The following is a 12502-nucleotide window of genomic DNA, read 5'->3' on the forward strand; positions in this document are numbered from 1 at the left end:
ATAAGTAAGCTTGATTTAATTTTACTTCACCATCAAGTAATTCGAATACAATAGACTAATAAGTAAACAATTCATTATTTAATAGAAGACAAATAAAAAGCTTACAATATGTACAGGTAAAGTGTGGGAAAAGGATTACTCCATGCTATGTCTAACTCTTGACAATGTCGAATATTTTGTTAGAAATGTATTATTCTCTAATGTTTAGCTAAAAAAATTAAGTGAAATTTCCATTAAAAACATACTCATTTCGGTAGCTAACCCATAAAAACCTGTTTATGGCAGGTATTAAGAGGAAAGGGTACCGAAGAGACTTTTCAAAAATAGGTATTTGAATAAAATGTTTCTGTCGCGCTGCATGCCGCTACCGCGCCCCGCGCCATCTCCGCTCCGTTTTTTCTATGTGTGACTGTCGTGTTGTTAGTGTGCGTGCGCCGACTATTCAGCTATTAATTGTTGACGATATTTTAGTATTCGCATCTTTCGTTTGTGATTGACTACGAGTACATATAGCGCATAGTGCTAGTTTTCTGAATTTGGCTTGTTTTATTGAATTTGTTCTGCATCGTATTGCTGTGACTCGGCTTACTATTATTGAATTTCGTAAACTACTTATTATTATGTTTTATTATTTTGACTTGGATACTCTTTGTGACTTGATACATGTCTATATTTTTGTGGGTAATTATCGAAATACTTAGGTAAATTATTTATGAATTAGGCATGTAATTACATGGTTGCGGTGTGTGTAAGAATGGGTAATGAAATACATAGTTACATAATTATAGTGTATACATGTAGTACATAGTATAAGTGTAAGTATAGTATATATATGTAATGTAGTACATACACAGTATAAAATGTTTGTCTTAGTACCTATATAATTTGTAATGTCTCATGTTTGTCGCAGTTATTAATACATAGGTATAGGTTATATGTATTAATTAACATATAATTGCGGCGATATAACAATGGTTAAAAATAATATTATAATTTAAAAAAAAAAACAAGAAAAGCCGCCTGCGTGAAGAACAACTATTAGAAAGTAAATTAAAAAGGCTGGAACAAGATAAAAATTCAATAATTACACAAAGATAGCTAAATAAATCACACCAATTTCAAACATTATGTACTGTACACTTACAAAAGTCATGAAGGCGACATTTTCAATTATTATTTTATTTATGTTTTTTTAGCTAGGCAAATTACGTAATCGATTGAATTTTTTTAAAGAGTGGTTGATTAACATGACATAACATAACAATACACTTTATTGTACACCAACAGAAAATAATAATACGTATCAGATTGATTTTTAACTACTTCCAAAAAAGGAGGAGGTTCTTAATTCGACTGTATTTTTCTTTTATTTTGTATATATGTTACTTCAGAACTTTTGATTAGGTGGACCGAGTTCGACTTGTACGCAAAGGAAAAACAGCCGACTTCAATTACATCGACAAGTAATACAACATAGGAAGACGAAAAAATAGTCAAGTAAATACGTGTTATCAAAGATTACTCATAAAATTTGTAACCAGATCTCGATGAAATTAAATTTGATCACACGATAAACATCAGCTTTCGAGAAAATCGGTACACCTAGTAAAAAGTTATGCGGTATAATACAACGTAGGTCGACGAAAATAGTCAAGTAAAAACGTATTATTTATATTACTCGAAAAGTTGTTGTTAGATCTCAAATAAACTTAAGTGAGACCAAATGACACACACCACCTTTCGATTAAAAAAAATTGTTGAAATCGGTCCACTCAGTCAAAAGTTCTGAAGTAACATACATAAAAAATACAGTTAAATTGAGAGCTTCCTCCTTTTTTGGAAGTCGGTTAAAAATGGAAACCGATTTTACACGTCTATAGAATTCCTAAGTCGACAAGCTTGAACAGTGAAAGATTTAGTATAAAAGAAAGAGGAGTGAGAGGGAAATTCAAGAAGTAAGCTTTCCTCAGAATGAAGACTGCGTTCATTGGAATCACTAAGAAATTTAAATCGTCGTTTTAGATAAGCAGGTACAACAGGGTTAAAAAGAATAGAGTAAAGTAAGTTGAGAATATACGTATTCCCGCAGTAGGGAATTGGGTGCCACTCAGGACGTAACTACTGCCGTATCAGCTGTATCAATGATACGGGGCCCCCTATTTACAGGGCCCCTAAGATGTGTAAGCAAAAATTAGTAAAATGTTATCCACAATGTCACTTAATCTTGTGCTTCCTGGAAAAAAGAATAAAAAAACTGTCATACATACCTATAAAGTTTTCACTTCAGAAATGACTGAAGTCTGAAAAGCAGTCCCCTTTTATCCGAGTCAAGCGTGCGCCCAATTGTTGATAACATTCTGTATCGTTTATTTCGGGATTCAGTTAATCATTATGAACAATGAATTAATCTTTTTCATATAAGAATGGGGCACACAAGCAGACGAAGCCATCTGATTTATAACGACTACCGTCGCTCATGGTCTTTAGAGAAAAGATGTAGACACTAGACGCTTTAAAACCCCCAAATTTTATGGTTCCATTTGGAAAGCCCAATAGTCTCTCGCCAATTCTGCTGTGTTTGAACTTTGCCCTAGCGATTTACTACCTGTAAGACCTGGCAGCGTTGAATCTCTTCTTCAGGTTATGCGCCTGTGAATCCCCCATATAGATGCGGAAGATTCATAGGAATTAATAGTATTGGCCTCACAGGCTGAAGCGAACGATCGCCCGCATCTATTGCTGCAGGTCAAGGCTAATAACTCTCCAGCTTGGAACTACAAGCTCTTTAAATCAGCTTAAAATCCGAAATTCAAAACATTCATTCGATTAAAGAACTCATGGAATTATTACTGATAAAATTTAATAGCCTTGCATCCAGTTTTCCGGAGATATTAACTTAATGTTTTTCAAAACTAAAACTGATAAAAAATTACCTAAGGATTTCGATGGAACAGGAACAGCTAGAGCAGACTACACTCACTATTGTCTATTCTAGGAGGAAGTTATAACTTATAATCAATAAATATTTATTTTAATTCAATGCAAGCATTTTTTGTGAGAAATCTTTACCCATCATTTGCTGCCCCCCCACTAATTTTGATACAGGGCCCCAAGGTTCCCGGGGTTCCAAGGAATGCTACGCCAGTGGTGCCACTGGAGTTTTTTACGCAATTCAGAAATATGATTCTATTTGCGAAGTCCAAATACAAATCGCATAGGTACATAGATTCGACCAAATTTAATAATCTGCTCCTCAGTAATGTCAAGAAAACAACTAAGCAATTTTTTACCGATGAAAAAAAACAGAGGAGGTTCTAAAGTCGCCACGTACCTGTATTTATTTATGTTTGACCATGCATAGCTTTTTACAGAGTATTCCGAAATTGATAAAAAAATATATATTGGAAAGAGTAAGGCCCCGAAGTTGTTTTTCGCCTAGGAGGCGAGGAAGAAGCGCGGCTCGCAGCTTGCTTGGCATAGGCATGGGAAAGAGCAGTCCTAATTTTTAAACTTTCTTATTGTATTTTTTATTAGTATTACGGTAATAATAATCATAATATACTTTTTTGAAATCCTTGTATTGAGTCCTTTAATTTGATACCAAAAACAAACAACACAGTTATTTACCATAATTATCATTGTTATTTGTTAGCGAAACCCTTCGTTAGCCCAGGTTTGCACAGTGTTACAATAAAAACCGCATATACAAATATGGTTTTATTGTAGTTACGAAAAGAGAAATTATTTAATTTTGTTAATACGAATTTTAGAAAATATCGACTTAAAATTACATCACTAGTGTATCGATATAATTGTCGACTATGAGGCATCACTTCGCTGGCGTATATACGTATTGCTTTGACCCTTCCCTCCTCCAGACCTATCCCCCAAAAAGCAAGAAAGGGACAACTGCAGCTCAGACCGTTTTAGGTATATAATTTTTGACCAAAACAGTGTTTCGTAGTCGACTGTTTTCTCCTCCAAACATGGCAATTTTTTTAAAATTTTTTTTTTAGAAAATAAAAGAAGACTTCGGCTATGCCCCTATGTTTTCATTTTTTTGAAAATATGCATATATTTTTTTTAACGAATGTCTGAAAATGTACAAAAAATTATGCAATATTTCGAGTTTTTGAAGTCTCCTAATTCCTATGATAATAAGAATATGAAAAAAATCAAAACATAGGGGCATGGTCATGGCAGCAAAGAGTTCTATGTCACAAAAATATTTGATCTAGTGCCATTATCCAGGGAGAAAACAGTCGACTACGTTTGTATGGAGAAAGACCTAGTACCCTTTCCTCTTAAGAAGGACCCAAAAAAACGGCTATGATTGTTAAAGACCCATCCAATCATTCCTATTCTTGTCTTTTGTTTCGATTGTTTAACTTAGAACCTTACTTTAAAGATTTTTTTGCACAGATTGAACATTCAGTTGCTTAGAAATAAAGCAATAATTGTCTATTATTCAATTTTTTTATTTCTCCTTCAGCCACCTCTTTGGCACGTCATATTACTTAAATTTGAATATAGTTAGAAAAATGCTGATTTCTAAATTATTTTCCACTATTTGTAATCTGTAGTAAGTAACGATTATATACTTTTTTAGCTTAAAAAAGGAAGCTATCTAGAGATCTAAGTTAATACAGACAGACACATCATCCTATCGCAGTCCACTGCTGGACATAAGCCTTCACAAACTTGCGCCAAAAATGGCGTGAACTCATGTTTTTAGCTATCTATAACTAAGTTACAACAACGGAATATTTGTAAACTCTTTTCGATATATAGTATCAAAATAGTAATCAGACAGATTACGAAACAAATAAAAACAACACGGGGTGATGAAAGCTAAACGATAAAATATACTATAAAACGAAGCTATAACATAGAATGCCACAGGTAAAAATATTTTCAATATTCGGTTCAAAAATTCCAAAGATAAGCCCAAACTCAGGAGCTTGGCCCTCTTTATATTATTATACCTTCTTTCCCTTCATCTCTTCTCTTTGTTTTACTCTTTCCCTCTCCTCCTGTTACACAAACAATTTCAACTGATGACTCCTAAAGACAAAACTATACCTCTATACATACACTAGCTAATATGGCGAACTTCGTACCATCTTGTTTTTTTTTTTCTTCAACATATCGAAATATATGTATTTTAATCTGGACAAAGTTATGGCCCTGTGCAAAATTTCATTAAAATTGGCCCCGTAGTTTCGGAGATTAGCCCGGAAAACATCGCGACACGACATGTATTTTTATAATATACTAGCGACTTCTGTCCGTCCATATTTTTTACACGAAAAGTAATCACCAACATATCATATACTAAAACCTTCTCCGAAACTCGCTGCATCTCATGGTAGGTATAAGTATTATTCCAATCGGTTCAGTGGTTTTCGCAGTATAACGGCAAAAAAACCAACTCTACATTTATTAGTATACATATTGTTGTACATGTACCAATAACCTAGAAAAAAAATGAAAATTAAAATTAAAAAAAAAAGAAACTATAATTAACGAACAATATCTGCCATTCTTAATATTTATAACGTCTTCCGTAACACGAAACTACAAATAGCTGTACAGTAGCCAGTAACCCGATCCGGTTCGATCCGGAATTATCCGCTAATGGGGGGTAATTGAGCGGAATAACCGCGTTACAACCCGCCACCCAGCGTTCGCTTGCCGACGCTTGCGTTTAATATATTAACTCGTTAAATCACTTCATCGAGTTACCATCGATTGTAAGAGAATTTAATAAAAAAAATATCATTTATTATCTGTCAATATTAGGATTTTTCTTTCACTATTTTGATGAGCCTTCTAGTGGGGCAAAGAACTATTTAATAGTTTTTAACGACTACAAAGCCAAGAAATATTGCGCTTCGACGGTAGTTGGATATAAAAATTATATGTGTATATAATATATAATATACATACTACTTGCTTAATCCTCCAAATTGAGAACCTTTAAATAAAACCTTAACCAGCATTCCCACAAACAATTTATACCGAAATATCTTTAAAAACACATATATATCTACAAGAATCGCCTATCTCTGTCTTTCAAAAGTAGATAAACGCTAACTTCATCTTTGTCTAACAAATAGAAATTAACTACCGCCAGGGCGTGTAGCACATTACTAAATATCATATGAATCGTGATAATGGCGTCCCCTCACCATGAATGCCACATAGTATAATTACGCGACACAATGGCCTGACGGGTACGGAGTCGTTACGTGTCGCTTGTGTCGGTCGTGTCGAGGCGCGACGGGTGGCGGTGCTAGATGAGAAAATGGCCGAATTTTAAACATAAAAGATTTCGTTGCGAATGCAATTGTAATTTTTAGGGATGAAATTGCTAATTGAATATTAAGTGATATATAAAATTATAATTTTTTTTTAATGCTATGCAATTTCAATTCACTGTCTTAAAGATTACATTTTACTTCACTTAATTATAGTAAAATTATTGAATTTTCATTTCATTCATACTCTCTTCAGCCTATCGCAGTCCACTGCTGGACATAGGCCTCCACAAGTTCGCACCAAAAATAACAAGGACTCATGTGTGTTGCCCATAGTCACCACGCTGAGCAGGCGGGTTGGTGACCGCAGGGCAGGCTTTGTCGCACCGAAGATGCTGCTGCCCGTCTTCGGCCTGTGAATTTCAAAGATTCATTCATACAACAATACTTTTATTCCTACTTCAAATTCAACAAGCTAGCTAAAGTATACTTACCTAAAAATATAACAAATTTATATACATAAGTAGACATTAAATAATACTTATAAATGTACATTTTTTTTTTATAACGTCATCTCCAACAAAACCCTGTTCCTAATGTTACGATAAGGTTACAATACACCAGTTGTATTGTAATTGACGTCAGCGTGACGTCAGCGAGGGGTCGTAATAAATACAATTACGTATATAGCATCCGTTGTCGCTTGTCAAATTAATAAAACTAATGTGGACACCGCACGATATCTTTGTACGAAACTAGAAAAAAAATCAAAAAACGTTACAAAGTTAAACTTATTGAATTTAAATTAAAATCATAACCATCCTTATCGCCGTCTGATAAAATATAGACACATATATCCTCAAACCTTTATATAAATTTATTATACCCATTTAAAAAGCTTCGTCCTGGAGTTTCGCATGCATTATTTCAGAGCCTGGAAAAATGTCCTATGTGTTGTTCTGAATCTTTAGGAATATACTTACTTACTCAAAAATTCGTTGCCGCTTGCATCATATAAACTTACCCATTTATAGTTTTAGTAGAAATTTATACGACCTTAATCTATACTTTAATATGAATGAGCTAAAAAGTTTTTTTTTTACATACAACTAAGTCGGCAAACAAGCATACGACTCACCTGCTGGTAGGCGATTACCAGAAGCATCGCAAGTGTGTTACTGACCCTACCCCCAATCTCTCCTAGGGACTCTGGCCACCTTACGACACAGGTACACAACACTCCTTGAAAGCAGTTTTATTTAGCTGTGATCTTCTGTAAGGTCGAGGTGCTAACCCAACGGGCTGCTCCAGATTTTAAGCAGGATATTTCCTACTGTGCCTTATCTTAGTTATTATCTATTATATTATGTATATACAGTCTATCTTAAGAACTACATTTCAATGTCTAAACTTTATATCAAAGAAGGTACTAAGGAGACTAAGGAGAGTAGACTATGTATAGGTACGTAACGTAGTGATTTCAATTACTCAGAAAGGCAGATGTAACCGCGAGTATAGTTTCGGTCCACAAATATATTATTCAGTCGTTTTATCTATCATAATTACCTGAAATTTCGACCACCTATATCAAAAATACAAATACACAGTCATCATATTCATGACTATCAAAAGCGCCAAAACAATCTTATTAACTGAAAACGACTTCCGAATACTTAACAATATTATAACTAAAAAATCTATAACTTTAAAGGTAAACACAAATCTTACTTTTTTACATATCACATTAAAAATTCACACATTAATAAAATATAATAATAGCATTACGAAATCGATTTCGATTTAACTTAAATCATATCAAATTTCGTAATTATAAATGATTTTGACCACAATACCGCGATCTATAGGAATGAGGGTCGTTAACATAGATCACGAAAAATGTACCGTAATATGAGACTTCTCTAATGTCTGTAACAATGCACTGATATCGGATACTAATTTTTATACTATTTGCTGGTTTCTTTTTTTTTTTTAATTTTTGTCTGAATCGCGATGCAATAGACTTTTTTTTTGACAAGATCGTTGTGGTCAATGATTGTGGATATTGAAAGTTTTTATTAATATATCGAATTTTTTTTTACCTCATGTGTTAAGTTTTTAACCGACTTCCAAAAAAGGAGGAGGTTCTCAATTCGACTGAATTTTTTCTTTTTTTTTATGTATGTTACATCAAAACTTTTGCCCGTGTGGACCGATTTCGACAAATTTTCTTTTAATCGAAGGGTGGTGTGTGCCAATTGGTCCCATTTAAATTTATTTGAGATCTAACAATTACTTTTCGAGCTATGTCTAATAATGCGTTTTTACTTGACGCTTTTTTCGTCGACCTACGTTGTATTATACCGCATAACTTTCTACTGGATGTACCGATTTTGATAATTCTTTTTTTGTTGGAAAGGAGATATCCCAAGTTTAGTACCATGATAAGGAAACCAGGATCTGATGATGGGATCTTAGAGAAATCGAGGGAAACTCTTGAAAATCCGCAATAGCTTTTTACTGGGTGTACCGATTTTGATAATTCTTTTTTTGTTGTAAAGAAGATATCCCTAGTTTAGTACCATGATAAGGAAACCAGGATCTGATGATGGGATCCCAGAGAAATCGAGGGAACTTCTTGAAAATCCGCAATAACTTTTTATTAGGTGTACCGATTTTAATGATTTTTAATTTAATCGAAAGCCGATGTTTATCATGTGGTCACATTTAAATTTCATTGAAATCTGATCACTACTTTTTGAGTAATCTTTGATAATGCGTTGTTACTTGACTATTTTTTCGTCGATCTACGTTGTATTACTCGTCGATGTAATTGAAGTCGGTTTTTTTTTTCGTTTGCGAGCAAACACAATTATTGTATTCAAGAGCTATTTAGATAACCTGTAATTTTGAAGGTTGTTCTCTAATGATAACACAGCTGTAAAAAGATATTTAAAGATTAGTAACTTTGTTAATTTTTATTTAATTCCTCTACTTGACTTTTATATTTGTATATCTACCTGTGATGACTAGGGTGAGCAGAGCTCCTGGGAGGGATTGGGGGTAGGATCGGCAGCGCGCTTGCAGTGCTTCTGGTATTGCAGGCGTCTATCGGCTACGGTAATCGCTTACCATCAGGTGATCCGTGCGTTTGTTCACCGATCTAGTTGTTTAAAAAAAAATAAGAATCTACCAAGCAACCGTAATTCTCTCACATAAACAAACAGTAGTACATTTTATCTACATTTAAAATTTACCGTATTTTAATACGAATGCCCTCTACACCTAATATTAACACCAACATTAGTCTAAGAGAATCACCGCCGCGTGACGTGCGTGATACTCATCTGCCTAGTAATCGTGGCCGATTACACCACATTTGTTAATATTCTCTTATATACTGGGAGTTCATACTCCGTGACTGTTTTATAATAACTTATACTTAAAACCGAGATTATCTTTGGTGTACGAACTTTTTTTTTTGTTTATCGCTTTCAATGGCGCCAAAATGGATGGATGGATCGGCGCTCAAAGTTGTAATCTTCGTTAAATTGTATAGTATTGTATAGGATTTGTATAGGAAATAGTAGTGATTTCGTTTCATGTTTTTTTTCTTGCGATTGCTGGAAAGGATATAATGGCATGTCTAGGTATTATATCTATGTATTCTCGTCCGAACCGAAAAAAATCTCAAATAGTGTCTGCTAAATTGTTAAAAAATTAAATGGATCACGTAAGGAGAGCCAAAAAAACAATAATAAATATAGACTTAAAAAATAGTTTTTATCAATGTAGCTTACAATCTCAACCACACTGATCATTCTCCTTCATGTCTTTTCTATCCCACGTGACATTGGCGAAATCGTGCCCTCTGGCACAACTGAAAGCCATTAAGCCCAAGAATAATAATAATAATTTTTAACAAATGTTTAGCGCAGACAGACTTGGTTTAAACTATATTAATTTATAGAACAATCTAGCTTTTTCTTTTATAATTAATTTAATGAAAAGTTTTACTTTATTATCACTTATGTTTAAGGAAGTATTAAGTTTCTTGAGAAAAAATACAACATCGCCATTATGTAAATAATAATCTCACACAATCTCATCTTTTACAGACGCGACGAAAACGGAAACTCACGTAATAATAGCTTCGCGCCATTTTTACAATGTTGCTAGTTTACAGGACTATATATCTACTTAATTGAAGAAAAAAATATTATATTAATAACCGAGCAATTTTTCGGTTGAATTTATAGTTACATTTGACAAAATTTTCGACATATATTAATTTAAATATTTAAAATTAATAAAAAACCCTATATTCGATGAAGTGGATGGTAATGATGATGATGAAGTGGAAGAAAAAACGATAATCTTTTTGTTGTTTCTTCAGAAAAAAAAAAGATTTTCTTTTCCTTTTCTCTGCCTAGATGTGTGTTTTGAAACAAAAAAGCTGGCAGCACAGCTCGTTACAGTGGTTGATTTAGAGAAATACAATAAACTTCTTTGTTGTATTACACTCAGTCTCACAATACAAAATGTTTTATCAAGTCATTGTAGATCTCGAGACGTTATTATAAAGTGGTTGCACACTAGCGTAGAGTAAATAAATAAAAATCTTACTGATTTTATACATTTATAAGCATACTTTTGATTCTACGGAATTTATATTATTACTTTGAAATTCTCGATATTTCGGCATCGTCGCAGGCGCCATGATCGTGGGTGATTTAAAAAAATATCGGTAATTTCAAATGGGACCTTGAAAGTTTAAAAACTAAGATTTATCTATACAACAGCAGTAATAAACAAGACAGGTTTTGAAGGAAAACTCTCTTGACTTGGAGAGTAAGCTGGTGAATGGGTGACGAGAGCGTTACGAAAAGTGTGATCGGGTGAGGCAAACGGAGTGAGAGAGAGGTGCGAGGTGAGCACACATTTTCTTTCTCTCATAGCCAGTTGCGTTATCTAAGGCCTATTGTGTAGAATTATTGCTAAAGAAGTTTTACTTAGTCGTTTGGTCTAAAGCACAATCGAATATTTTTTTTGAGTTGAGTAGTATCAGCCTACTTATGTATTAATGTAGGATACACAAGACGTCGCGGATCACAGGTCAAGAAAGTCGCATCTTGTAAATACATTTTAATTAGGTAGAGCACAGCAGGAAACATCTTGCTCAGCATCCCCTTGCTGAAAATCTGGAGCATCCTAAGTGGAGAAGTATCTCAACCTAACAGAACATCACTGTCAACTAAGTTTTGTGTTCCTGTGCTAGTTTACCAGAATTTCTGGGGATGTGCTTTGTTAACAGAGGAGGTAGCGTCGACAACGCGTTGCAAAACTCCAAGCCAAACTCCGCTTCTGGTTTGGTAGTCCGTAAGCTCATTTACTACTATCGTAGCACAAAATAGCAATATCCTATGCTGGTCTTTTAAATAATTAATATCTAATTAAAAAATAGTAGGTAATAAAATTAAGCAGTGTGCGAAGAAAAGTTTATTACATTGTTGCTGAAAACTATATTTAAAAGTAGAAACTAGAATATCTGATAAAATAGTAATTAAAAATACTCTGCCATAGATAATTACTTTTAGATTAGGTCCGTTACACATAACGCTTAAATTATTTTTAGTTTACATTAAGTTTTACATTTTAAAAACTTATACAAAAAAATATTACTATAACTTTTAAGAATTGCCTTTCATTTTTACTTTTAGACAAAAATTTTCAGTCGCTGGCTAAGATGAAAAAAATAGAAACAGAATTTATTACACTGGCACTGAATTTCCAATTCCTACCCTCTCCGTCAATCTTAAGAATATAACCTTCCTCATTAAATAGAATGTCTGGCTCAAAAGAGTTTATTGTAGATGAGATAGGTCGATAGAGTATTGTACAAGTTCATTAAAATTAATAATAATAATAATAATAATAACTCTTTATTGTACACCAAAAGTGAGCAAAAATACAAAAATAAAAACAGGAGTTAAGTACAAAAGGCGGCCTTATCGCTAATGAGCGATCTCTTCCAGGCAACCTTTGGGTAAAGGAAATGGTATATATGTAGACAGTTTAGGTGTACAGTTTTACCTAAACATATACAATATATTTAGACAAATAAACAATGTAAAAAAAAAAAAAAAAATAATAAAAATTAAAATAAAGTATATGTATGTACATGGCATATATAAATGGAAAGTTGTAATAGACATACATAGACGTATATAGAGTTAATGAATTAT

The sequence above is a fragment of the Melitaea cinxia genome, chromosome 12 (assembly GCF_905220565.1).
Source record: "Melitaea cinxia chromosome 12, ilMelCinx1.1, whole genome shotgun sequence".
Classification (NCBI taxonomy): domain Eukaryota; kingdom Metazoa; phylum Arthropoda; class Insecta; order Lepidoptera; family Nymphalidae; genus Melitaea; species Melitaea cinxia.